This window comes from Bison bison, unplaced genomic scaffold (assembly GCF_000754665.1).
Source record: "Bison bison bison isolate TAMUID 2011002044 unplaced genomic scaffold, Bison_UMD1.0 scf7180017864037, whole genome shotgun sequence".
Taxonomy (NCBI): Eukaryota; Metazoa; Chordata; class Mammalia; order Artiodactyla; family Bovidae; genus Bison; species Bison bison.
Window position 1 is genome coordinate 10,034,276 of NW_011494609.1, and position 24,330 is coordinate 10,058,605.

Below are 24,330 nucleotides of genomic sequence, written 5' to 3' on the forward strand. Positions count from 1 at the left end.
AAAAAAAAAAAAAAAAAAAGCATGGGAGATCCTGTAAGTTAATGATCACGAGGAAGCAGGTTTGCTTAACCTCAAAACCAAGCAGGCTCGCTTAGCAACAAAACCATGAAACAGCAGCATGGGGACATGTCCCCAAACAACAAAACAATGGTGGTGTGAGACCCACATCCTGCTCAGTGAGCTCAGTGAGTTAATGACTCCTAGGACATGCTCTGTGCACACACAGAAAACAATAATTTATGGAAAGGTGACATTTCAAAGTAAAGAAACCCTCACTGTACTGAAATATGAAATTATTTTTCCACTGAGCCATCTCAGTCCTGACTTGACCATGTAGGGGCAAGAAAACTCCTGCCCAACCTGGAGGAGGAGCTGATGTTGGAAGCCTGAGATATACTCGACAATGAGGAAGAAGGTAATCTTCTCCCCTTCTCCACTTTTCTTTTGATTATAAAAGTGTAGCCCACTAAGTTCTCAGGGTACAGCATCCTCTTGCCCACCTGCTTGCAAACCTCACAAACATCCAATTCTGATAAATCGCTTCTTATCTAGAACTTTGCCTCTCCTTTGCATATCTCCCTGCTATGTTTTCTTTGCTGAGACATAGCATAAAGAACTATGATTCTGGGGCTCTTCAGAACTCCCTGAAATGACACCACATGGTTTCACAGCCCCCTCCCCCACCCAACCTGTCAAACAGTCCTCAGAACAAAGCAAGGAAGGGAGACTTGTCTCCAAGTTTTCAGAATAACTTGTGTCTTGGATACTCTAGAATGACTGGTGTGAAAGAACCTTAACCACAGTGCCCCCCTGACCTTTGTGCATTGTTTTGTTTTTTTTTTAATTCATTAATTCATTAATTTGGCTGCATCGGGTCTCAGTTGCAGTGTGTGAGATTTTTGTTCCATCATGCACAATCTTTGGTTGCAATGCAAGGACTCTCTAGTTGTGGCTCGAGGGCTCAGTAGGTGCGGTGCACAGGCTTTAGAGCACGTGGGCTTCAATAGTTGTGGCACTTGGGCTTAGCTGCTCCAAGCATGTGGGATTATAATTCCCTGACCAGGGATAGAACCCATGTCCTTTGCATTGCAAAGTGAGTTCTTAACCTCCATAGGAAACCTAGCCCTGCTGTCTGCTAGCTGTGTGGCCCAGACAAGCCCCTGAACTTGACTCTCCACCTCCTCATTTGTAAAATGGATGCAACAATAATCTTACAGATTGTATTCGGTTCATTTACAAGAGGTAGTTTAGACAGTGCCAGGTTGAGCGTAGCCCTAAACATATATGTTTGTGAAATGAGTGTGTAAAGCAAGCAGCCAGTTGTGGGCAGTGTGGGGCAGAGAGGTGGCTGCTGAGATGCCTGGGTGACAAGGGGACGGGGTCTGGGGGAGAAGGACCCTGGAAGGAGAGCGCCAGGTAAACATCACCTGCTTCTCCCTGTTTGTTTCCTACCTCAGTTCTTTTGATCAGAACGGGATTGTCATGTCAGGCTCACACCATGGGTCCCTTTTTCTGCCAAAATGACGCTTCTTCCAATCAGTGAGCAAGAAAGCTGTTTGAGTGGATGAAGCCAGAAGTCCATTTGGCAGGAATGCTGTTTTGGAAAATGATCAGCCGTGTGGGTTGGGATGAGGTTTTCTGCACATTTTCATGACTTCTTCAGCTTCGTGTACCCTGACTGAGCAACGTGCAGCCGAGGAGAGACTGGGCAGCAGATGCACAGAGATTTTTCTCAAACTTCTTTCTGAGCCAATTTCAAAATATAGAGAGCAGATAAATCTTATTTTCTCTTTTTTAGTTTCAAAAGTTTTCATAGGCAGATAAAATTTTAAATTTCATTTTCCCCCCAGTGAGATGTTTGGAGATGTTATAAAGGAGTGGGGAGGTGTCTGTATTTATTGAGGAATTCTCACCCCAATGCCCCTGCTCTTTTCTCATACTGTTCACTGCCCATAATTCATGGAGCACATGGGCAGGGTTTGTGTTAAGGAGACAGAGAGAGAGAGGCCATTATGTAGGGATGTTCAAAATGACTACATTGAAAATAGGTCTGGATTAATTCCATGAGAGTAAATGTGCAGAAATGGTAGTTTTGATCTGCTCAATTCTTAGCCCGTCTGGTCAGCCATCCCACTGATTGATTGATTGATTGGCTTATTCAAATAGGTATTGAGCACCCACTATAGCCAGACACTGGTGTAGGCAGTGGGAACTCAGCAATAAAGAACACAGGAAAAAAGCGTACACTTGAGGACCCGATCTTCTTGAGTGGGGGGCGGGGGGAAGGGGGCGGTGGCACAGGAGAGGTCATAGACACGAGTGACCCCCGTCAGCGGGGGTCAAGGGACACACACGGGACTCCGAGCCCCACTCCCCCATTTCTGGCTCCAGGCTCCTGGCTCCCCGTGCAGATGAAAACCTCCATTGCTACCTTCCTTGAGGACCAGACACACCTGGGCCCAAATCCAGGCTCCGCCACTTAACAGCGGAAGCGCTGGGCAAGGTCAGCCCCGTCTCTGAGGCTTAGCTTCTGCACATGGGAGCAGGGGCTGATAGCTTTCCGCACGGCTGGCGGCAGAATCTGAGAAGAGACACACAGTGCCTGGACTGGGCCTGGTGCACAGTCAGGTGGGGTGAGTGCCCACAGGGTTGCTAGTCTGCCTGGCTTCTCAGATCTGAGGAGCTGGGGAGTGGGGGGGAAGAGGGCAGGGGAAGCTTCTGTCTCCGGCTACTGCTAGACCATCTCCCTCTCCATCTCCTTGGATGCTGGGTGAGGCCTTTGGAGCAGAAGGTCTGTAACTGGCCTTGAAAGCGGAAGCAGACTGGTGGAGCCGTGGCCACTGCCCACGGTGTGGGGAGCGGGTGAGGGGCTGTGTCCGTGTTCCAGAGACCCCCGCCCCCATACTCCTGCCTGGCCTGGAGAGGAGGGTGAGGGGGCACACGAAGACCCCATGGCTTTCTCAGCGAGCTGGAGCATCGAGGCCCTTCCCTTGCATGACTCCTGCTCTCATGTCTGTGTCTGTGCACACTTACCCAGGGTCTCGACCAGGGGCAGTGCCCTGGTTCAGCTTCCCTGATCTTAGAGGGGAGGACCTGTGACTCCTGGGCTGCCGGGGACACTGAAATTCACCGTCTCCACGTCTGAGCCTGGTTGGGTGGAAGGACGCCCCCTCGCCAGCTCTCAGGTTTGGTTCACCGCGGGCCTCCAGGGGGCGCTGCGGGGAAAACCGGCGGAAACGGAAGATCACGCCTGATACCTTAAACTGACTGACTTTGGGGCACTGGGTTAGAGCTGGGTTCTGCCTATTTGAGGCTTTCCAGGTTGCTCAGTGGTAAAAGAATCCACCTGCAGTGCAGGAGACTCAAGAGATGCGCGTTCGACCCCTGAGTCGGGAAGATCCCCTGGAGAAGGAAATGGTAACCTGCTCTAGTATTCTTGTCTGGAGAATCCCATGGACATAGCCTGGTGGGTTAAAGTTCATGGCGGGTAGCAAAGAGTCCGACATGACTGGGCCCTCATGCACGCCCCCCTACTTATAGCTTCTCTCCTGAAAAGGGGGTGCATGAAGCACACTAGCAGATACTTCCCAGCTCAGGGCCCAGCGAGTCAGCACAGTCCCTCTGGCAAGAAGCTGCCCAGCTGGGCTGTGAATGGAGGAGCCGAGGGTCCAGATTTCACACCCCTGGCAGTAAGGCTCCCAGTCTTGGCTCGGGGGTAACCACTAGTTTCCAAGACATGAAGAGTCCTCGCCCTGATGGATGCGGCAGAGCAGGTTTCCGGGGGAAGGAGCCACCCTGGAGACTGGGCTCTCCCTGGGTGGAGGAGGGGTGGTAAGCCACCTCTGTCATCTCGTCCTCTGCTGTCATTTCACCTATGGCCCCAGGCACAAAGCTGTCACGTGCCTGCTAGTGCCTTTCATTCGTTTTAAATTTAATGATATTTACTGTCCAGGAATATCCTCTGTCGATCCTGTTTACAGTGTATCTTGTGCGTGCCAGGGCCTGTGGGAGACAGCAGGGTCAGGGTAGGGGTGCAGGAAATGTAGTGCTCAGGTGCTGGAGTGCTGAAAGGCCCCAGACCTGAAAAGCTCTGGGTTGTCAAGGATCCCAGGACTGCAACAGCACCACAACAGAACAACAGACACACAGCAACACAACAACATCGCCCTCCCCAGGGACCTGGCCAAGGAGGTGGTTGGGTCTGGAGATGAATCTCACGTGCTGAGTGCCCCTGCCCCCTGGTGAGATGAAAGGATGCTTGTTATAAGTATCTTCAAAAGCCTGAGTTCCCCCAGAACCACTGAGAAGTGAGGTGACAAGAGTCAAGATTAGAAAGAAAGCAGAGAAAGCCAGGGGGATGACTCCATTTGGAAACAAGCTGTGTCAGGAACCAGCTGTGCTCCTATCCAGATCGCTAAACCTCATCTGTGCCCAAGTTCTTTTTGGGGTGGGTCTGGCGGGCTGCACAGGTGTGCAGCCCAACAGCAACCACTGCTGTGTGCCTGCCCTCCCCCTCTTCCATTCTTACCACCTGCAGTGCTCCCTCTGAGCCCCTCCCAGGGACACCACTGCTCAGAAGACTAGGGCAGGGGCTCCCCTCCAAGCGGTGCCCCTGAGTGAGGCGTGTCAGACTTCCTGGGGCTCCCTGGTGAGGGAGCAGTCTGTATTACTCCAGTGTGCTGGGTGACAGGTTCTCCCATCCACACTTCTGACCCCTCCCTTCAGTCTGCCCCTGGGGTTGAACCCACCAGTAAAATCCTATCCACCAGTACTCTGTCTCTGACTCTGCTTTCCAGGGGGCCCAGTCTCCTCCTAACGGGCACCGTGTCCCCCTGCACAAATTCCTGCCCTATGAGGTGAAAACCCATCCCTCCTTCCAGCACAAGGAGCCCTCAGGGTGCAGATCCTCCTGCATCAAAGGGGTCCCAGGGACATCTCGTTTAATTTGTGTTGTACACACTCCGGGACGTTGTGAAGGACAGGGAAGCCTAGCATGCTGAGGTTCATGGGGTTGCAAAGAGTCAGACATGACACGGCAACTGAACAATGACAACAGGGAGGTGGGATTTTGTCCAATTTAGAGATGAGAAAACTGAGGGGGAGGGTAGTTCAAGGACTTGACTGAGTCCCCAGAGCTTTCAATGGACCTGGGGAATGAATGATGCTGGAGGAGCAGGAGGGACGGCAGGGGGTGAGAAGTCCTATGGACGCCATGTGCCTTGGATGGTCTCTGGGTCACAAGTATAAATAAGCGGATAATCTGTGTGTGTGTGTATGTGTGTGTTGTGAGTGTGAATGTGCTGGGCACATGCGTGCACGTGTGTATGAGCATGTGTACAACTCTCTCAAAGCTTCCATTGTCTCCTGTGTGGTCACGCCACTGGTGGAGTTCAGTACCATGGGGTAACAGATGTGAACTCATAGCTCATGGTGAGAAGTGCCTGCAAGGCTCACTAAGCCCTGGGAATTGTGAACTGTGTGGGAGCATCCTCGAGAAGGGGAGAAAGCTGGAGGAACCCAAGTGTGCTGAGAGCCACAGAGCCTGCAGCCTGGTTCACTCAGGCTGTGCCCACAGGCAGCATAGGGGGCGGAGGGGATGGGAGGGCCCCAGCCTGACCCACACCTGCTGTTCAGGCCGCATCAAATGGGAGGCAGGGCTTTTTCACAGGCAATCAGGCCACCTGTGGATGCCAAATGCAGTCATGCTGCTCACAGAGAGGCAATGGGTGTTGTGGGTGACTTGGGAGGTGTTCGGGAAATTAAAATGGAGGAAGTCTAGTTCAGGTTTCAGAAGCAGGAGAGCAGGCCTCTGACCTGCTTCTGACCCGCCTGGACACTGCCCAGACTATGTACCTGCTTGCAAAACACACCAATTGTTACCAGCAAGTCAAGTGGCATTTTAGATAAGAGAGGGAGTGGGTCTTGGAATTTTCTTGAGCCCCTGGAGGCCTGGTCAGCCCTGCCAGGGTCTTATGACTCACCAGGTGAAACTAACAGCATTGTAAAAGTTAAAGAAAAACCAGAGCTGTATTTTTGCAGGCAAACTGAGGATGGCAACAGTTTGTGGCCTGGGGTTATAAGCAGGAGGCTCCAAAGCTGCAATTTGAAATCTCACCCACGGGGTGGCTGTCTGGGACCCTTTATCAATTGAGACTCCAGATTACTGATAATGAGGGACTGTTCTAGTCTGGATGTAGGTTGTCAGCCCAATTTGGTGATATATATGCTGTTTTGTTGTTGTTGTTGAGTCATTAAGTTGTGTCTGGCTCTTTGTAACCCCATGTCAGGCTTCCCTGTTCTTCACTGTCTCCCTGAGTTTGCTCAAACTCATGTCCATTGAGTCAGTGATGCCATCCAACCATCTCATCCACTGTTACCCTCTTCTCCTCCTGCCCTCAATCTTTTCCAGCATCAAGGTCTTTTCCAATAAGGTGACTCTTCGCATTGGGTGGCCAGATTATTGGAACCTCAGCTTCAGCATCAGTCCTTCCAGTGAACATTCAGGGTTGATTTCCTTTAGGATTGACAGGTTTGATCTCCTTGCAGTTCAAGGGACTGTCAGGAGTCTTCTCCAGCACCACAATTTGAAAGCATCAATTCTTTGGCACTTAGCCTTCTTTATGGTCCAACTCTCACATGTGCATATGACCGCTGGAAAGACCATGTGCTGTTACTCTTCTCTGTTTCTTTTTTCTCTTAATGATTCTATATTGAAATTGAGTCAAATAATCTTCTATTAAATATTGAAATTGTTTATTGTGTGTGTAACAAGGGATTTCTTTTGTTACCAAATCTTTTGAGCCTAAAATGAAAGTAAAACTTTCAGCAAAACAGGAGGGATGTCTACGCTCATGTGTATGCTAAGAAGGGCAGTCACAACCATGGCCTTAGACACCCAACCTGAGAAAGGATTTCTGCCTTCACCCTCTATAAGAGTTCCCCAAATGCTTCATCTAAGGTCCTATGTGAGAGTCCCCAGACAGGTGGTTTTCACCTTTGTATGTATTTAAGAATCAATTTTTTAAAGCCAGCTTCTTCACTTTAAAAAACAGTCAGTCCTAAAGGAAATCAATCCTGATTGATTACAGGATTTACATTACAGAAACAGAACAGTCCTGGGAAGGAGTGGAAGAGGTAGGCCGGGCTGGAGCTTCCAGTTCCTCCCATTTGCAGCTGGTTGCCAAAGCAACGGCTGGATGAGTGGACTGTAGCCTGAGTGGATGTTGGATGGTGTGTAAAAGATGTCCAGCACTGCATCCAGAACAGGTCCTGTAAAGAGCTGGACGTCTAAACCTGGAGCTCGGGGAGAAGTTAAATTGAGCTACAAACGCAGGAGTCATCAGGGACTCCATGATTTTTAGAGTCAGAGGTGGTCAACCAGAGCCAAAGACCAGAGAGGAAAGATGAGTGGGCCAGGACTGAGTTCTGAGTTTCCCCATTCAAAGAGGATCTGAGAAGGAGTGGAGTTAGAGGGAAAACCAGGTAAGTGGGTGTCCTGGAATCCTAAGAAGTTACCTAAGGACAGAAAAATCATCAACAAGTCACTGATGAGCTTGTCAGGAGGGATGTCCATGCAGCAGTGGGGAACCTCTGATATGAAGGTGGAGTGGAGGCTGGAGACTGCTTTTAAGACATCGGTTGTGAGAGGAGCGGACATGGAGGCAGGAAGGAGATGAGAGAGCCTGGGCACCTGCTGAGAGATTGAGGTAGAAAAGTGAATCCTTTGTGTGTACCAGGAAGTTCCTTCTGTTGCCTCTTTACATGGATATTCCCTGTCCTTTTGCATTATCTGTGGTCACACGAATTTTCAGTTGAGGGAAGTGAGACTTAGAAAGATTGTATTACTTGCTTCTTCATAAAGAAGACTGAGCACCAAAGAATTGATGCTTTTGAATTGTGGTGCTAGAGAAGACTCAAGTCCCGTGGACAGAAAGGAGATCAAACCAGTCAATTCTAAAGATCAACTCTGAATAGTCATTGGAAGGAATGATGCTAAAGCTGAAGCTCCAATACTTTGGCTACCTGATGTGAAGGGCTGACTCATTGGAAAAGACCCTGATGCTGGGAAAGATTGAAGGCAAAAGAAGCAGATAGCAGAGGGTGGGATGGTTGGATGGCATCACAGACTCAGTGGACTTGAGTTTGAGCAAACTCTGGGAGATAGTGGAGGTCAGGGAGGCCTGGCATGCCGCAGTCTATGGTGTTGTAAAGAGTCAGACATACTTAGCAACTGAACAATAACATTACTTGCTCATGCCCTGATGTGTAAGGGATAGAGAAGGGTTGTGAACCCCGTGTCTGCACTTTGAAATCTAATTTTTCTGTGACCACACTCTCATAGCAGGGGCAAGAGGCTGTGTGATACCAGCAGGAAGTAGTGAGCACAGAAGGGTAAGAAGCAGGAGTTCATTCTCTGGGTGGAATTTCTCTTTGTGGGAACTCAGGTTCTGGAAGTCCACCTTACTGTTTTAAGCTATTTTCCAAAATGACAAATAACAATTTAGTTTCCTGCCAGTGCGGTTTCTCTGATGGGCTGGTTACTGCAACGTTACTGATGCCTTTGGAACAGCACATGATGGAACACTGAGAGCTGGCATTCCACAGGATGTTCTCAAAACCATTTCTCCATGCCCCACTCCATGGCCATGCAGAAATGCACGTGGCATCCTCCCACGCCCCCCTTAGTTTTGTTCTGAAGACCTAAGAGCTCAGGCTCTGAGGGTCATTTGTGGAAAAAAGATAAGTGGGTGAGTTTGTGAAAGTTTTCCATCTGTCTACTTTTCCGACCACAAATGCTCCCAGGACAGTGCTGAGTGAGGGGTAGTTAGTGTGACCAACGGCAAGTGGAAGTAATGGATGAAACAGAGACTGAGTAAAATGAGGTTCAAAATTGTCGTTCATTCGCTAAGTCTTGTCTGACTCTTTTTGATCCCGTGGACTACAGCACGCCAGGCTCCTCTGTCCTCCACTGTCTCCTGGAGTTTGCTTAGATTTATGTCCATTGAGTCAATAATGGTATCTAACCATCTTATCCTCTGCTGCCTCCTCCTTTTGCCTTCAATCTTTCTCAGCATCAGGGTCTTTTCTAAGGAGTCGACTCTTCACATCAGGTGGCCAAAGTATTGGAGCTTCAGCTTCAGCATCAGTCCTTTCAATGAATATTCAGGACTGATTTCCTTCAGGATTGAATGGCTTGATCTCCCTGCAGTCCAAGGGACTCTCAAGAGCATTCTCCCACACCACAATTCGAACGCATCAATTTTTCAGTACCAAGAGGCCAAAGGTCCAAAATATATCTATTCATTAATGGATATAGTTTCCCTGAGAACCTGGTCCATATCTTGACTGAAGCTTTGAAAACAGAACAGAAATGAAGCCCAGCACACACATGGAAAGCAACTCAGAGCAGCTTTCTCTAGTTTGAATATTGTTCCCAATGATGACCTCTACGTGACCAGCAGATGTCAGTATGATGTCGGTCTAGCAAGACCCGGCATCTACACAATGTCTGCTCACAGACTCCAAGGCCCCAGGAATAAAGGACAGGACCAGACCTGAAAAATTATGATGTCTTTTATTCTTGCCTTTGTCATAGGGTGAGCAGGTGTTTGAGGAAAAAAGCTTCCTATTTCAAAGAAAATACAGGAAGTATTCAAAGAACTGAAGACAATAGAAAGCATCATTCAGTTACATTAACCTTATTCAAAAGTCTTAAGGTAAATATGGGTTAAACAGAAGGCAAAGAAATCACATATGACATATAATATTCTCTAACATTGTAGAAATATGTTTGTGTCTATGATTTGTGTCCATCATATTGTTGATTTTTTTAAATAGACTGTTAGCATGTATAATATCATTTTTATACATTGTACATTCTAATTCTTAAAAATTAATTTTTTTTTTTTGTAGAAAGCAATAAAGTTCTTAGGGAAATAGAAAGTTGCACACCTGGAAGCATTTTTGCATTTTCCTCACTGTGACAGGAGTTTCAGTTTGGCCATTCTTGGTGGCCCTCTCTGAAGCTAGAGAGGGGTACACCAGCTGCTCCATGTATACCTTGTCCCATATTTCTTGCCCTTAGGGATTTTTTTTTAGCCCAGAACAAAAGAAGTCAATGCTTGAGAAGGGTTAGCTGAGTAAAAAGATGGATAATATTTAATCATTGCCCCATAAGCATTTATGCCCAGTGGGGGAAAAATTACACATGTAAGTACTGATAATTCTAGTAAATACAATGGATGCTGCTTCCTTACCTGGGATGGTCTTCCCCCTTTTCTTCCTCACCTGACCCACTTAGGCTTATGTACCAGCACCTCCAAGAAGCTTTCCTAAGCCCCCCACATTGCCTAGGGTGGCTCTTATACCTGTTTCTCTGTCTTAAGGAGCCAGAGCTCAGGACTCACTGAATGAGCCAGGAGATGCGCATGCCCAGAGCAGCCCTTCATCATGGTGGATGGGAGATGGAGGAGGAGGCGGTCAGGCAAGGCAACCTGGGGCGCGTACCATGAAGTCTTCCAGACATGCCCCGTGGGAGTGGACCTGGGTGCCCAGACTGGTGACTGTGCGGTATGCACAGACTCCCTCCCTTCCCCATCTCACTTCCCACCTCCCAACCAGTGCATCTTGGGATCCCCTCCCAAATAAACCCTTCTCTCAAGTTTTGTGTCTGAAGGAATCAAGCATGGGAACAGGAAGCCGTCCCTACCCTAGCACATCCCAGACTGCATTAGATTTGCCCGTTTTCTGGTCTGTGTGCCTCCCAGCCTATGGGCTCCATGAAGACAGGGACCAGACCATAACGACCTCTCAATAAGTCTTTATTGACCCCTTGACTCTCACCAGAACTCATAATTAGCCATTTGAAAGAAGATCTTGCTCTTCCCAGATTTTTCTTTGCCTAACTGATTGGAGAACAGTTCTGTTCAAAATTTACTTCTGAGCAAATGAGACCAAGAAATCCTAGATTTGTTTCTGTCTGTGACCAGTTTTCTTTTTTCATTACCCATCACATCCCCAGTCCTCTCTCATCTGGGTTTGAATACCCTCTCCACCACAGACTCTGTAGGAACTGGCTTCTTCCAATCACTGTCTGTGGATCAGCTCTTCTCTGCCTGGAATATGCCCGTACCCCTGTCCCTCCTTCCCCAGGCTGGCTCCTATTCATCCTTCCAGACTGAGGACATCACTTTCTTTGAAAAAGTTTCCTTCATTCACAGGTATATGCCCCCTGCAGAGCCATATTTTTGCAAGCAGACTGATGATGATATCAGGGTGCAGCCTGGCATTATAAGTGGGAGCCCCCAAAACTGCAATTTACTTTTTTTTTCAAAACTGCAATTTAAAATCTTGCCCATGGGGTGGGTCGCCTCCCAGGACCCTTTCCCAATTGGGACTCCAACTTGCTGTTAATGTGGAACTTCCCAGCACTGTTCAAGTCTGGATGTAGATTGTTGGCCCAGTTTGATAATATATATATGCTGTTACTTCTCCTTACTGTTTCTATTTCTTTCTTTTTAAATACTGGAATTGTTTGTTGTGTGTGTAACAAGTAGTTTCTTTTGTTGACAAATCCTTCGAACCTAAACAAAAGTGGAACTTATGGCAAAACACTTGGCTAAGGCATTTGTATTTCTCCTCATCCCCAGTACACTTCCATCAGCCCAGATGTCCAGCGGTCATGAAATATTATACATAAGATTCAATCTGCCACTTGGAAAAACTAGGGAAGTTCATCTACTTTGCTGGAAGTGGATCTTCCCTGACATACCTGAAAGGAAAGAAGGGAGTGAGTGCTAGGTGGGGATCTGACTTTAGAAAACTTGTCGTGTGCTTGGATTGTGGATGGATGGCAATTTTAATACCTCATGTACTTGACTTTTAAATGTCTCGCTGATGATTTTATTAAGGGCATCTTATGGAGACACATATTAATTTGGTGTTTGCTCTAGCAACCATATGCTGGTCAGGTTCTAGGCCCTATTTCTGGCTAGAGTGAAAAGCAAACAAAGCTATTCCTAAGATAATCGTCTTTACTTTATGCTAATTTCTTGTTAGCATTTAAAATCAATTCCTTATTTTGACTTGTTAATAACTATTGGATATCCTCTCTTTCCTCCAAAAGGCAGGCACATAAAACAGCTTATTTGGACACATGATGGGCTCATCCCCAAATTTATTGTGAAAAATGAGTGGTAGTAAATGAGCTTTTTGAACAATTTATAGTCAAAATTTGAAAAACGCCAGAGATTTGCCTCAGACAGATGACTTAAGCATATTTACCCTTTATGCATTTGAATGGCTACCTCTATACTTGATTTTGGAAAACGCTCCTTACTGCAGCCCTCAACCTCTGCTTCTGGTGTAAACTCCCAGGAGATAAATGAATGAATGACTGAATGAAATCAGTTTATTCATTCAGTAAATGTTAAGCATCTATTGTGTACCAGGCTGTGTTATAGACACAACACAATTCCCTACCACATGAAGTCTAAATTCTAGTGGTTCTGTTTTCATCATAGCAAGGAGGTGCTCAGCCACTCTTTGGTAAGGGCAGAATATTTACTGCCACATCTGCTTTGGGTCATGGTTGCCTTGGGTCTTTCAACACCATCCCCATCACTGTTACCTTGAATACCATCACTGTTACTGCCATCTTGAACCTCACGCAACAGTGGACCGGTTCAAATTTGAGAGAGGAGTATGTCAAGTCTGTATATTGTCACCCTGCTTATTTAACTTCTATGTAGAGTATGTCATGAGAAATGCCAGGCTGGATGAAGCACAAGCTGGAATCAAGGTTGCTGGGAGAAATAACAATAACCTCAGATATGCATATGACACCACCCTTATGGCAGAAAGTGAAGAGGAACTAAAGAGCCTCTTGATGAAGGTGAAAGAGAGGAGTGAAATAGCTGGCTTAAAGCTCAACATTCAAAAAACTGAATGGCATTTTTTTTTTTTTAAAAGATCATGGCATCTGGTGCCATCACCTCATGGCAAATAGATAGGGAAACAATGGAAACAGTGACAGATTTTATTTTCTTGGGCTTCAAAATCACTGCAGATGATGACTGCAGCCATGAAATTAAAGGATGCTTGTTGCTTGGAAGAAAAGCTATGATCAACATAGACAGCTTATTAAAAAGTAGAAACATACTTTGCTTACAAAGGTCCATCTAGTCAAAACTATGGTTTTTCTAGTAGTCATGTATGGATGTGAGGGTTGAACCATAAAGAAAGCTTAAAACTGAAGAATTGATGCTTTTGAGCTGTGTGTTGGAGTAGACTCTAGAGAATCCCTTGGACTGCAAGGGGATGAAATCAGTCAATCCTAAAGGAAATCAGTCCTGAATAATCATTGGAAGGACTGATGATTAAGCTGAAGCTCCAATAGTTTGGCCACCGATGCACAGAACCAATTCCTTAGAAAAGACCCCGATGCTGGGAAAGATTGAAGGCAGGAGGAGAAGGGGATGACAGAGGATGAGAAGGTTGGATAGCATCACTGACTGAATGGACACTAGTTTGAGCAAGCTCTGGGAGACCATGAAGGATAGGGAAGCCTGGAGCACTTCAGTCCATGGGGTCAAAAAAAGTTGGACACGACTGAGTGATTGAGCAACAACAACAACAACCCTGTTTTATAGATGAGAAAAGTTATATGTATATTATGACTATTGAATCCATTATATATGGTTATATTTTATTTGAATATTCATTTCAAAAGCTTGAACCATGTTGCTCTATTTCCTTACGGATTCTTAGGTTTTCTGGGCAGAAATTTGCTTGTTGCTCAATTGTGGGTCCTGCTCAAACCAGGATCTATGGAAATAGATGAGTTGTGCCCTTAAGGATGCCCCCTGTGCTCCCGAGGGCACACAGTTACGCATCCTTCTTTCTTTCTTTCCACCTTAGTTCTCTGTCTTCCTGTGGGAACCACTGTCTCAGGGGTAATCTGTGCCCTTCTGCTCCTTTGACAGAAATCTCCATTAAGTTTCTTTTCTCCTAAGAAGAGCTCCACAATTCAAACCCTCGCTCATCTTCCCTCTCATCTCTTCCCATCACATCTCGTATCTAATCAATTACCACCACTCAGACAGCTGTCACGGGGAGTGCTGAAGCCTGTGAGCCTTCTGCTGCAGCCTGTTAGAGGGTGAGATACCTTAATGTGTTACTTAGTCCCAGAGGCATCAGGGAACAGAAAGGTAATTTTCTACAGTGATGGCTTTGGCATCAACCACAGGCAGACAGGAGAGAAATTCGTGGGTCAGGGTAGGCGGTTTACCCTTTCATGTATCCTTCAGACTGGTCCAGTATAAGGCAGGATGGGCTCCTTTTTTATCCTTGCATGTGTGTGTGATTTAACCATATCACTTTATTTTCCATTCCCATTAGATGTACTGACACAAAGAATATGTAGCAACAAATGAACGAGTATACAAAATGTGATCTGTTCTAACAATGGAATACATACACAAGCTGTAACATGGATGAACCTTGAAGACAGTGCTCTGTGAAATAAACCAGCGACCAGAGGACAAATACTGCATATGAGGCACCTGCTGCTGCTGCTGCTAAGTCACTTCAGTCGTGTCCAACTCTGTGCGACCCCATAGATGGCAGCCCACCAGGCTTCCCCATCCCTGGGATTCTCCAGGCAAGAACACTGGAGTGGGTTGCCGTTTCCTTCTCCAGTGCATGAAAGTGAAAGGGAAGTTGCTCAGTCATGTCCAACTCTTCGCGACCCCATGGACTGCAGCCCACCAGGCTCCTCCATCCATGGGAATCTCCAGGCAAGAGTACTGGAGTGAGGTGCCATCGCCTTCTCCGGAGGCACCTAGCAGAGCAAATTCAAAGAGACAGGAAGTCAAATGGTGGTTGGAAGTGAGTGTTTCATGAGGACAGAATTTCAAATGGGGAAGATAAAAACATTCTGGAGAGGGACGGTGGTGAGGGCTGCAAGATAAAGTAAATAGATTTAATGCTACAAAAATGGTTAAGATGTTGTATATATTTGTTATATATACTTTTGCTGCAGTCAAAATAAAACAGGAAGGGCAGGAGTCCTCAGCTGAAAGAAGAGCAGTGAAGGAGTAGCACATATTCATTCCTCACAGCGGACAGGACACTTCACTGGGACGACCCTGAGGAGCTCACTTTCCTGGAACAAGTACTGTTTCTTTCCTGGTGACTCTAGCCAGCACTGCTTTTACAAATGGCTTTCTGCATGTCTTAAGGAGTCTGAGCACAGAGCTCCTCCTTAGCTGGGAAGCGGCCGTGACTCTGAAGCTTTGCCCAGCCCAGGTTTTGTCTGGGCAGGAAAGCTGGACATCTGATGGGGAAGGACCTGCAGGCAGGAGGCAGACTGAGGAGTCCTTGTGCCTCTCACGTGGCTGATGGTGATTGATTTGGGGGACTGCGAAGTCCACCCCAATAGTGGAGTGTGCGTGGGGTACGGCCTCCATTATTGGAGCATCTGAAGGATGCTTTGAAGCGTTGGTGGCAGTTTTTGACAGACTGTATCTGCTATTAAATGAGCTCTAATTTGGCTGAGTCCTGAACATGTTGCAATATGCCTCTGCCCCAAAAGACTTTTCTGGATTTTTGCCATTTCCCAGAATATATATAAAGAGATGGCTATTCCCTATAAGAGCATCCCTCCTTAACATATATAGAACACACAATTACCAACTGGAAAGCTAGAGTTTTTATTTTAGTCTCTCAGTCATGCCTGACTCTTTGTGACCCCATGGACACAGTCCGCCAAGCTTCTCTGTCCATGGGATTCTCCAAGCAAGAGTTCTGGAGTGGATTGCCATTTCCTACTCCAGGGGATCTTCCTGACCCAGGGATTGAACCCAGGTCTCTTGCATCTCCTGCATTGGCAGATGAGTTCTTTATCACTAGCACCACCTGAGAGGCCCCACTGGGGTCCATCACACCCCAAAATGGCTACTAAACCCAATGCATCCTTCCTAGACTCCTTCACTGCCTTCTCTGCAACCTGAGCGTGTGTGGTCCTCTCAAGCTCTCAGCCCCTGCACACTCGTGTGGTCTGCTATCTACACCTGTGCTACCCCTTCTCCTCGTGTTTGCAGCTTCATCTTTCTGCACTCAGATACTAAATGTTCGTGCTTCCTGGTGGCTCTCCAAGGACCTCTATTCTTTTTACTTTTTTAATGAAACATTTATTAACCCTTAGCCTGTGCCAGGCATAACGATAGTCAATAATAAAGTCACGGACAGTTGCTGAGCACTCACCTGGACCAGGTGCTGTGCTGCTGCTGCTAAGTCACATCAGTCGTGTCCGACTCTGTGTGACCCCATAGACGGCAGCCCACCAGGCTCTGTCATCCCTGGGATTCTATAGCACGATGCAAATTTGACAACAAAAAGTGGAAATAAGAGCTGACATTTACTAAGTGGTTACTATGTGTTGAGCTTTGTTATATGATTTTAATAATAACAAAATAATAAGAAACTGGCAGCCGCTGCTGCTGTGTACCAGGCCCCACTGTGGCCCCAAAGTACATGCGTTATCCTACTGAGCTTTCCCAATGACTCTATTTTATTATAGTTAAAGTTTTTAATTTTATTGAAGGATAGTTGATTTACAGTGTTGTGTTAATTTCTTCTGTACAGCAAAGTGGCTCAGTTATACATATACATATACATATATATATGTATATATATGTTCTTCTTCATATTCTTTTCCATTACAGTTTGTCCCAAGATGTTGGATATGGTTCCCTGTGCTATAGAGCAGGACTTTGTTGTTTACAGGACGTATTTTCCATCTCCACAAATTCCTGAATGACCTCAGGCATGTCTGTCATCTCAGTAATAACCCTTCCCCATAACTCCCCAAACTGCATTTATATCCTGGGCCTTTATCCTAAGTGAAAAGTGTTAGGCACTCAGTTGTGTCCGATTCTTTGTGACCCCATAGACTGTAGCCCACCAGGCTCCTCTGTCTGTGAGATTTCCCAGGCAAGAATACTGGAGTAGGTTGCCATGCCCTTCTCCAAGGGGTCTTCCCCACCCGTGGATCGAACCCAGGCCCTGCATTGCAGGAGGATTCTCTAATGTCTGAGACGCTCAGGAAGTTTTTCCTTTTTCCTAAGTCTGATCAAATGAACCGCCTTGGCCCATGAGACAACTCCCTCTGGCTGCTCTGTGGGCATCTCAAACTCAAGTGTGTTCAAAATGAAAATGAATGCCCTGCTCCCAAAACCTGTTTCACCTTCTAGAATCTCTACCTCAGGGACATGACAGGTTGTCCAAGCTAGAAGCCTGGCTGTCTCCTCTGACTGCTGTCAATCACTCTCTCACTCCCCACATCCAATCCCCACAACAACGCTCATGTTGTTTCTAGAAGCATCTCTTACATGCATCTAGCTCTTTCCATTTCCACAGCAACCAACCCTTCCTGCCACCTTGGACCTGATGAGTGTGACAGCTCCTGACTGGAGCTGCAGACACAAACCTTCCCAGTGCTCTTCTCTCTGCAGCCAGAGCAGTCTACTGGCAACAAGTGAGAGGAGTGGGATGGGTGGGAGCGAGGGAGGCTCAGGAGGGAGGGGGCATATGCACACTTGTGGCTGATTCACATTGCTGTGCAGCAAAAACCAGTGCAACGTTGTAAAGCGACTATCCTCCAGTTAAAAATAAATTTAAAATGTTTTAAAAAGAACATGCAAATGTGTTCATGTCCCAATGTGCTTGAACCCTCCAAAGCCACCCTGCCCGCACCTTACTCTCTGGTGCCCCTCTTGCTTCTAGAGCTCAGCCCTGTGATGGGGGACTGGCTGCAGTCCCTACGTGCAGGGACTGCATGCGGGCCCCCACCCCTGCCCCCATCCTTTGTTGACCAAGCCAGCTCTTGGTTATTCATCCATTGGGACCAAGTTCAACCCCTTTCTGAAGTCATCTCCAGCCCCACCAGTGATGTGCTCCCTACTTACCTGTGATACCTGCACACTTTACCAAAGTCTCTTCACATGCTGCCCTCCTCTAGTGTGTCAGCTCTAGTCTGTCACTGTGTCTTGTCCTCTGGCCCTGGGGATTAGCACATCACAGGCATTTAGTAAGTATCTATTCCGTGAAGGAATAAAAGGATGGGGTTGTGAGAATTACACGGGACACTGACTGTATGTGGCTTATACTCAGCTCGTACCGAATCAGGTAAAAGTGAAAGCGAAACTGTTAGTCACTCAGTCGTGTCTGATTCTTTGCGACCCCACTGACTGTAGCCCAGTCAGGTTGCCGGGTTGCCCAGGCAGGGTTCTCTGTCCATGGGATTCTCCAGGGAAGAATACTGGAGTGGGTTGCCATGCCCTTCTCCAGGGGATCTTCCAGACCTAGGGATCGAACTTGGGTCTCCTGAATTGCAAACACATTCTTTACCATCTTAACCACCAGGGAAGCCCCCAGACAAGTAGTTGGACTATTTTAGAGTCTTCGTATGACATCGTGTAGGATTTGTCCTTCTGCATTTGGCTTATTTCACTCTGCATAATGTTCTCCGGGTTCATCTATTTTGGCACATATGGTAGGATTTCCTTCTTTTTTTAAGGCTCAGAGTAGAATGCTGGTCTCCAGAGGGGTGGAAGGAGGGTATATGGGGGTTATAGTCAAAGGTATGGCTCAGATTGTAAAGAATCCCTGGGTCAGGAAGATCCCCTGGAGGAGGAAATGACAGCCTACTCCAGTATTATTGCCTGGAGAATCCCATGGACAGAGTTGCCTGGTGAGCTATAGTCTATGGGATTGCAAAGAGTTGGACATGACTGAACCACTAACACTTTCACTTCACTTCACTTCAAAGGTATATGACATCTCATATATGCAAGAGTCTAAAATAAATGATACAAATGAACTTATTTACAACACACAAATAGCTGCACAGACTTAGAGAGTGAACTATGGTTACCAGTGGGGAGGAGTTGGTGAGGGAAGGGGTAGACTGGGAGTTTGGGACGGACATGTACACACTGCTATATTTAAAATAGATAACCAACAAGGCCCTACTGTATAGCACAGGGAACTATGTTACATATACTGTAATAACCTAAATTTGAAAGAGTTTGGAAAAAGAATAGATTTCAAAGTGTGTGTATAGATGAATCACTTTGCTGTATATCTGAAACTAACAAAGCATGGTTAATCAACTGTCCTCCAATATAAAATAAAAAATACACAAAGTTTTGGTTACGCAAGACGAATGAGTCTCAGAGCTCCACTGACCAACCCATAGTTAATGATTCGGTAGTGTTTACTTAAACGTTTGATAAGAGGGTAGATTTTATGTGAAGTACTGTACTCTTGCCTGGAAAATCCCATGGATGGAGGAGCCTGGTAGGCTGCAGTCCATGGGGTCACTAAGAGTTGGACATGACTGAACGACTTCACTTTAACTTTTCACTTTCATGCGTTGGAGAAGGAAATGGCAACCCACTCCAGTATTCTTGCCTGGAGAATCCCAGGGACTGGGGAGCCTGGTGGGCTGCTGTCTATGGGATCGCACAGAGTTGGACACGACTGAAGTGACTTAGCAGCAGCAGCAGCAGCAGCAAGAGGGCAAGAGGAAACCTTTGAAAATGGTGGGTGTGTTCATGGCATTGATTATACTGATGGGCTTGTGTGTGTATTGTATCTCCAAACATTAAGGTGTATATTAATATGTACAGCTTTTTATAAGTTGAGTCTGCCTCAGTCAAATTTGTTATAAACAGGTCATGTTATTACCATGAAGAGTGGTGACAGCAAGCCCCAGGGTCTGGATGCAGGGCCATCCAGGCCTCGGTGTTCAGCGGGTATGTGAGGTAGCAGCAAGACTCAGTTTCCTGGGGCTGCTCCTCTAAGAGAAGAGTCAGGGCCTGCGGTAGCTCCATTGCCCTGATGATGTGGTTCAGCTCATAGCTGGATGCAGTTCCTTGTCCCTCATGGGAAATGTCACCTTGCTTTACATCAAAGTGTGTGCCAGCCACTGCTCAGAGTGACATTGGGGCCTTGCAGGCATGGGTGCTGGGAAGGGGCCCCATCCTCAGAGAAGGCTGTCTCAGGCTCCAGTGAAGGGCTGACCTTCTTACCCTCAGATGACTGTGAGGCCAGTGGGAGGCTGGGACAGCTGGAGCCACTGAATCAGGAAGGCTGACATTCATTTTTAGGAAATTTAAAAACACGTTGTAGGACATTGTTTAAAGATGCCCCACAATTCTGTTTGGTTGACTGGTAGAAATACTTCTCCCTGATCTTGGACAGATGTCTTACATTTTCTCACTCTCAGTTTCCTCATCTGTGGTGTGTGCTAATTCGCTTCAGGCGTGTCCAACTCGTGACCCCATGGACTGTGGCCCACCAGGCTCCTCCGTCCATGGGATTCTCCAGGCAAGTATACTGGAGTGAGTTGCCATTTCCTTCTCCAGGGATCTTCCTGACCCAGAGATCAAACCCCTGTCTCCAGCACTGGCAGGTGCTTTACCATGGAGCCACCTGGGAAGCCCTGCAGGAGATCAGCACTGACTCAAAAGTTGTGCAGCAAGAAACACCGTGGTTCCATATCCAGCAGTAAAAGAGGCAAAGACACGCAGGGAAACATCATGAAGGAAGCCCAGCACAGCGACTTGGGGCTGGGCCTTGGTTGCATTTCTTTCTGAGCCCCGAGTTCTCATAACTTTGGAAGAGAAATGCCGAACCCTGGGAGAAGCAGATGCAAGTCTGGCATCATGTATCTACTTAGATGCTGAAATTCTACATTTAGCTAGCTGTTTCCCTTGCTTAGATGTGTGGCTATTTTATTTTCACCAATGTTGATTTGTGTTATCTGACTGCAAGCTTTATTTTCTTGGGCTCCAAAATCACTGTGGATGGTGAATGCAGCCATGAAATTAAAAGAGGCTTGCTCCTTGGGAGAAAGATTATGACAAACCTAGACAGCATATTGAAAAAGCAGAAACATTACATTGCTGACAAAGATCCATTTAGTCATAACTATGGTTTTTCCAGTAGTCAGGTATGGATGTCAGAGTTGGACCATAAAGAAGGCTGAGCACCAAAGAATCAATGCCTGAACTGTGGTGTTGGAGAAAACTCCTGAGAGTCCCTTGGACTGTAATGAGGTCCAACCAGTCAATCCTAAAGGAAATTAACCCTGAATATTCATTGGAAGGACTGATGCTGAAGCTCCAATACTTGGCCACCTGATGCAAAGAGCCGACTCATTGGAAAAGACCTTGACTCTTGAAAAGATTGAGGGCAGAAGAGGGTGACAGAGGATGAGGTCGTTCAGTGGCACCATTGACTCTATGAACATGAGCTGGAGCAACAGGAAATAGTGAAGGACAGGGAAGTCTGGCATGCTGCAGTCCACAGGGTCACAAAGAGCTGGATGCAACCAAGTAACTGAACAACTACAAGCTTATTCTATGAAAGATTGCCTAGGAGGTAGGCGATCCTGTGAAATCCACCCGTTTACTGCTACTGCTACTGCTAAGTCACTTCAGTCGTGTCCGACTCTGTGTGATCCCATAGACGGCAACCCGCCAGATTCCTCTGTCCCTGGGATTCTCCAGGCAAGAACACTGGAGTGGGTTGCCATTTCCTTCTCCAGTGCATGAAAGTGAAAAGTGAAAGTGAAGTCGCTCAGTCGTGTCCAACCCTCAGTGACCCAGTGGACTGCAGCCTTCCAGGCTCCTCTGTCCATAGGATTTTCCAGGCAAGAGTACTGGAGTGGGGTGCCATTGCCTTCTCCGATTACCTCTGGTCTTCTGCAAATGCATCTCCTCCCTCCTCTGCTTCTGCATTTTCAGTTTTCGTCATTGTTTTACCTTCTTATATAAAATTAAAAAAATTTTTGTTAGACACATAATTTAAACATAAATTTAGATACGTAAATTAAATATATCATTGTTCTAATTCAAACAACTCTTCTGATAGATTAGAACCAATTCATGTTTAAGTAAAATGTGAATTTCCCACCACATCCTAAACCACTTATTCTCTTATCTCCAGATTCCCTCATGAGCTTTCACTTCCCTTCAACCAAAGCCATGTTTTACTACTTCTCTCTTTCTCTTCCTCTTTCTTCTTCTTCTCCTACCTACCTATTTACCTACTTATCTACATGGGCAGTTTTCTGTCATCAATTTAATATTGTAATCATCTCTCAGCATCTGGCATACACATCATTTTGAAGACAATTGCATTTTTGCTCACAAAACTAATGTAGCTTATTTTCATTGTTAGTATTGTTTTCAACTGTTACAAAGCTTCACTGAATAACCTCATACACCATATCTTTGCTCACTTGTACTGCTGTTTCTCTAGCTTGGGAATGGCTTTACTCTAACACAGGACGTGCAGATTAAAAAATTTGGAATAGAAACATTTTTCCTCCCTCTAAACTGGGCTGGTATGAGCTTCCTTGCTTCTCAGAAGTGGACAGAAAATTTCTAATCCCATTTTCCCCAGAGAGAGACTTCTGAGGATTCCAACTCTGTAGGGATCTCAGTTTTTTTGCTCATCACTTCACAAGGTCAAAAGGTTACATCTCTTGGCTCAGCTTGAGTTTAGTCCCCAGGCTCCAATTTCTGGGCTATAAGCTGTATCCATTGCCCTTATTGGCTACTCATTTTACTAATCTGCTTAGAATTTCCCCTCATTTCTGTCACCTGGCAACTTCTCCTTTGAGATTGCTGTGTATTTAAAACAAAGAACATTTTTTATTATATTTTATACAGGATTTCTCTTTGTTTTGCATAGCATGCAGTAGAACTACACTATAACTCTCCTTATTTTGGCAGGCTACAGTCAATACCAGACCACCTGACCTGCCTCTTAAGAAATCTGTATGCAGGTCAGGAAGCAACAGTTAGAACTGGACATAGAACAACAGACTGGTTCCAAATAGGGAAAGGAGTACTCAAAGGCTGTATATTGTTACCCTGCTTATTTAACTTATATGCAGAGTACATCATGAGAAATGCTGGGCTGGATGAAGCACAAGCTGGAATCAAGATTGCCGGGAGAAATATCAATAACCTCAGATATGCAGATGACACCACCCTTATGGCAGAAAGTGAAGAGAAACTAAAGAGCCGCTCGATGAAAGTGAAAGAGGAGAGTGAAAAAGTTGGCTTAAAATTCAGCATTCAAAAAAATGAAGATCATGGCATCCGGTCTCATCACTTCATGTCAAATAAATGGGGAAACAGTGGAAACAGTGGCTGACTTTATTTTTGGGGGCTTCAAAATCACTGCAGATGGTGACTTCAGCCATGAAATTAAAAGATGCTTGCTCCTTGGAAGAAAAGTTATGACCAAACTAGATAGTATATTAAAACGCAGAGACTTACCTTGCCAACAAAAGTCCATCTAGTCAAAGCTATGGTTTTTCCAGTAGTCATGTATGGATGTGAGAGTTGGACTATAAAGAAAGCTGAGTGCTGAAGAATTGATGCTTTTGAACTGTGGTGTTGGAGAAGAATCTTGAGTGTCCCTTGGACAGCAAAGAGATCCAGCCAGTGCATCCTAAAGGAAATCAGTCCCGAATATTCATTGGAAGGACTGATGCTGAAGCTGAAGCTCCAATACTTTGGCCACCTGATGCAAAGAACTGACTCATTGGAAAAGACCCTGATGCTGGGAAAGATTAAAGGTGGGAGGAGAAGGGGATAACAGAGGATGAGATGGTTGGATGGCATCACCAACTCAATGGACATGAGTTTGAGTAAACTCTGTGAGTTGGTGATGGACAGGGAGGCCTGGGGTGCTGCAGTCCATGGAGTCGCAAAGAGTCAGACATGACTGAGTGACTGAACTGAACAGTCAATAGCTGAATAAGATTCTTGAGAGTCCCTTGGACAGCAAGTAGATCAAAGCAGTCAATCCCAAAGGAAATCAACCCTGAATATTCACTGGAAGGACTGATGTTGAAGCTGAAGTTCCAGTACTTTGGCCACCTGATATGAAGAGTTGAATCATTGGAAAAGACCCTGATGCTGGAAAAGATTGAGGGAAGGAGAAGGGGGTGACAGAGGGTGAGATGGTGGATGGGCATGACTCAATGGACTAACTCAATGGACATGAGTTTGAGCAAACTTCGAGAGATAGTGATGGACAGGGAGGACTAGTGTGCTCCAGTTCATGGGGTTGCAAATAATCAGAAATGAAAGCATGCATGAGTATCATCCTTAATGTTATGTATGCAAGTCAGACTTGCTAGAGATTAGTCTGTTTTACTGGTCTTTGTGAAGAATTAGCCTTTGCTTTTATTGATTAACCTGCTAACTTTTAAAGGGGGTGTTATTTTTCTCTAATTATCTTTGT